Raw genomic sequence first — 5000 nt, 5'->3', positions numbered from 1 at the left:
TAACTTCGCTTCTGGTGAAGCAACAGGGTTGGAACAACCAGATATATTATAATTGTGTCACCGGAAAGTGAAAAGGTAACTCACAACTTGGAAGACCCTATAGTTTTCTAACTTCGCTTCTGGTGAAGCAACAGGGTTGGAACAAGCAGATATATTATAATTGTGTCACCGGTAAGCGAAAAAGGTAACTCACAACTTGGAAGAACCTATAGTTTTCAGGGACTACCTTTTTCGCTTTCCGCTGACACAGTTATAATATTATCTGCTTGTTCCAACTGCGTTGCTTCACCAGAAACGAAGTTAGAAAACTATAGGTTCTTCCAAGTTGTGCGTTACCATATTCGCTTTCCGGTGACACAATTATAATATATCTGCTTGTTCCAACTGCGTTGCTTCACCAGAAACGAAGTTAGAAATATATAAGTTCTTTCAAGTTGTGCGTTACCTTTTTCGCTTTCCGGTGACAATTATAATATTCTGCTTGTTCCAACTTCGTTGCTTCACCAGAAACAAAGTTAAATTTTTAATTTATGAATGTTTTTTTTATATTGATAACGATTTCCGAAGTGAAAGTTGAAACGTCAAGTAAACTTGATTTCAAACTCGAATTGTGGCTTATGTCCAAATAAAATAGTAAATCTTATTTTGTATTTCTCACGCCGGTAAGAAGACAACAATGAAATGACCTTTTTTACATTGGTCCGCATGTATATTTTTTATTTTAGCTTCGAGATGGATAACGTCACTAGTATGTAAATGCCAAAAAATCATAATTTAAATATAAAAATCGACCTGTTTCCGGATTTTTTAGTCGTCGGTTTACGAAATAATGAATCTATTCCATTTGGTTTTGCCACACTGTAGAATATAGAACTATGGAATCCTGAGAAAACTAATAGTATTTTTGAGAAATTTAAACGCATAATGAAAGATTTACCTGAATTCAGGTTGCCTGGATGACACAATATGGAGAAATAAAAATATTGGAAAAGATATGAAAGGCAGAATTTACAAAACAGTCATCAGAACAATAATGACATACGCGGCAGAAACACGACCCGACACAGAGAGGACAAAAGGATTGCTCGAAACAGCGGAGATGAAAACCCTTCGAAAAATCGATGGTGAGACTCTATGGGACAGAGCTAAAAGTGCAGATATACGACAGAAGACAGGGTAAGAAACAGAACAATAGAATGGAATGACCACATAAGCCGAATGACAACAGAGTAGTCAGGACAGCGAGAGACGGTTTCCCAATAGGCAGACGATCAGTGGTAAGACCACTAAAACGATGGAACGACAACTTACTAGAGGCACATTGAAAAAACAGACAGCCATGTCTATACAAAAAGAAGAAGAATAATAATTTATGAAAATTTTGATAATAAATAAAAAAATGGCATCAATAATCCATTGCTTTTGTGCTTATTTTTATTTATACAATGAGTTAACTTGTTACAATTTTCATATAAAATTGGTTATAACTTTGTAAAATACCCTGTATAACATAACAATCCTTTATACATTTGTAATGGCGAAGTTAAGAAGATTGTGAATATAAAATAAAATACAGGTTGTTCCAATAAAAAAAAATTAAGTTTGGTCTGCCACTATGTTATCGAACACCCTATGTAACATTCTAATTAATTTTATAAATGTGAATCTCAAAGTTGGCTACAATTTTTGTTATTAACTTTTATTGCTATTTATTACTATAACGGATCTACGTAGCTTTACCCCACTAATCAATCACCCTGTACATTATTTAATTGGATATGTAAATAAATTCTAATTCTGTAAGATTTTCCTAAATTGATGCAACCCAAGTCCAATGATAAATCGCTGTACCGTTTAGACACGACGATAAATTAAAACAACTCGATCCTTGTGATAAGTTGATGCAATCCGATACCAACCTCAACCCAACTCCAACTTTGATAAGTCGTGCGATGCACCGTTTACACACAATGATAAGTTGCAACAACTCGATTGACCTTGATAAGTTGTTTGATTTATCGCTGTGTTTAAACGATCCTTAAGCGTCGTTTAAACACAACGATAAGTCACAGCAACTAGTTGTGATGACAAGTTGAAACGCTGTTTAGACGCTGCGATTCAATGCGATACCACCTTCAACCCAACTCCAACTTTGATAAGTTGTGCGATGCACCGTTTACACACAATGATAAGTTGCAACAACTCGATTGACCTTGATAAGTTGTTTGATTTATCGCTGTGTTTAAACGACCCTTTAAGCGTCGTTTAAACACAACGATAAGTCACAGCAACTAGTTGTGATGACAAGTTGAAACGCTGTTTAGACGCTGCGATTCAATGCGATACCACCTTCAACCCAACTCCAACTTTGATAAGTTGTGCGATGCACCGTTTACACACAGTGATAAATTGCAACAACTCGATTGACCTTGATAAGTTGTTTGATTTGTCGCTGTGTTTAAACGACCCTTTAAGTCAACGATAGTCTCTAGTCGATATAAATTAAATAATATAAGTATGGAAAATTTGAAACTAAAAGTTAATAATGAATGCATCGAATGGGTCAATGAAATTAAATATCTTGGATTTATACTGGATAACACACTCTCTCTGAAACCTCATTTTCAATATATTTGCAAGAAAATATCTAAAAAATTATTTTTCTTTAATATAATTAGCAAAGATCTATCATTATTTTCAAGGATTACTGTATCTAGAAGTATAATTCAGCCCCATTTTGACTACTGTTCAAGTGTTTTATATTTAGGTGATAAAAAGGATCAATTCAATCATTGCAAATTTTGTATAACAGAGGTATGAGAACAATTCTTCGATGCAATCGCTACACACCAATTGAGATGATGTACTCTACTTTAGGTTGGTTTTCAGTTCAACAAAGACTTTACTACCTTACTATGGTTTTCATTTTTAAATTAAAAAAAGGAATGTTGCCTGCATATTTTAATGAATATGTTACATTGAGGGGTCAAGTTCATTCATATACCACAAGAAATATCGAATATTTTGACGTCCAAAAAACTAATAAACATAGCACAATGAGATCGTTGTTTTACAAATGTATGAATGAATTTAACCATCTTCCCCCCGGTGTTAAGAATGCGGTGACAATTCAAATTTTAAAAAATTACTGAAAACATATATTTTACCTGGATAAAAAATAATTTTTAATAAGTCTGTATGTGTTGTATATTGGATGTTACATTTAATTAAGCAAATTCATATTTAAATATTGTTAGTAGGATTTCTATTTCAATAAAGAATTTCAATTTCCTATGAAATTCTTATTGAACTATAACACCTCTATAACGAGGCATATTTGGTTAAAATGAGGAACGATAAAATCATAAGAATGTTTCTTTACCTGTTTTTGACGTGGTGATGGCCGTAAATAAATACCATCACTGAATGTATATAGGACTGCCCAACATCTGTGTGCATATTGAGACCAGGACCCCGATTTTTGACCCTTCTCTTCGTTATCGATAATTCGCTATCTGTAGCTGTAGATTACAGGATAACGAATGATCGATATAAAGGGAAGAGTCAAAAATCGGGGCTAGTGCTGTAATAAATTCCACAGCCGGTCATAAACTTCTTCCTTCTTGTTTATTTATCGACCGATATTGAATATTGTAGAAAATTTACAATGTACGATAGCCAAATTTAATTGTTGAGGTCGACCAACTACATCTAATAAACTAAGTACGTAAGAGGCATCAAAACATTTCAGTGGTGGTGGTATGCATAATATTATTGTTGTGTGATATAACGAGATCTGCTTATAATAAGGTAATTAGTCCGCCATTTCAGTTCTCGTTATAGAGAGAGCCCACTGTATATAATATATATTCGTTAATATATATTTGAACTGTTATCTAGCTTTCGAAAAATTTTATTTTATTTTTCAAGACAATCTAAAAATGAAAATATTTAAATTCAGATAACACTTAAAAAAATTTAACTTAGGTACTGCTCGTGGTTACAAAATCATTATACAACTTAAAAACATGAAAATATTCTTAAAAATATAATAGCAAGCGTAATAATTTTGAAATATGTCAATACTAAATCACTCAAAAAAGGTGTCGTTTGACTAGATACTATAATAATTCAAAAGGATGGGAAAAAATTAACAAATAAAAAACAATGTATAAAAATGATAAAATTGTTGCTCTATTGTTAATTTTTTTATTTAATATATAAAATACACACACATACCTACACATTTATATGTGTGTGCGTGTATTTTGACTGTATCTTGCTGAACATAAATAAACTTTTAGTGATATTAAAAATTCATAAGTCCACAACATTAAAAACTTAATATTAAAAAACTAAGTAACATTTAGTCTTTTTGTTGTATATACATACATAATATATCTAAGTTTCTATTTATTTTGACTGATTCTTGCTGAAAATTTAGCATAATCATTAGAAATTATGATTCATTTCAAAAACAACGTAAGTCCACAAAAATAAAATCGTAATATCAAAAAAACTAAGTAACATTTAGTCTTTTTTTGTCTTTCAGAAACATGTATTTATCACCCATAATATTTATATAAAATATACATAGTATTACCTCAAAATACCCAACTATTAATGGAAAGGTTGGTAAATATATATGTCATATTGTGACATGTGTTGTTTTCAAAATGACTGATTTTATTATTGTGATTGAATTTAACAAGTATTCTTTATAGACTTCAAAAATAATATGTAAGAGAGAGAATTACTTTATTGGAATGTTTCCAATAGGCTATTGATAGAAGTCTTTAATATGTAAGTAAGTATGTATGTATTTTACTGTCAACATACTGTAGAATTATTTAATAAATAAATAAAAACATGAACATGTATTTTATTATTTACAAAGATAGTGTACCATGTTTTTAAAATAATTCTGTTTTATTTTTGACAACATTCTGAATGAAAATTCATAATCGAAATCAACTTCCATTATTAATACACTGTTGTCG

General features: G+C 31.1%; 1 long non-coding RNA gene across 1 annotated transcript; it reads right to left on the bottom strand.

Moving 5' to 3' along the window:
• Window positions 1-1885: 1885 nt before the first annotated feature.
• Window positions 1886-2480, bottom strand: LOC126892417 (uncharacterized). Its single transcript, XR_007700817.1, has 2 exons — window positions 2429-2480; window positions 1886-2212 (listed from the first exon to the last, which is right to left on the bottom strand). It is a non-coding gene; the product is annotated as an uncharacterized LOC126892417 (long non-coding RNA).
• Between the last annotated feature and the right edge of the window lie 2520 nt (window positions 2481-5000).

This window comes from Diabrotica virgifera, chromosome 9 (genome assembly GCF_917563875.1).
Source record: "Diabrotica virgifera virgifera chromosome 9, PGI_DIABVI_V3a".
Classification (NCBI taxonomy): domain Eukaryota; kingdom Metazoa; phylum Arthropoda; class Insecta; order Coleoptera; family Chrysomelidae; genus Diabrotica; species Diabrotica virgifera.
Note: the sequence above shows the minus strand (reverse complement) of the source record. Positions and strands in the feature narration are given on the sequence as shown.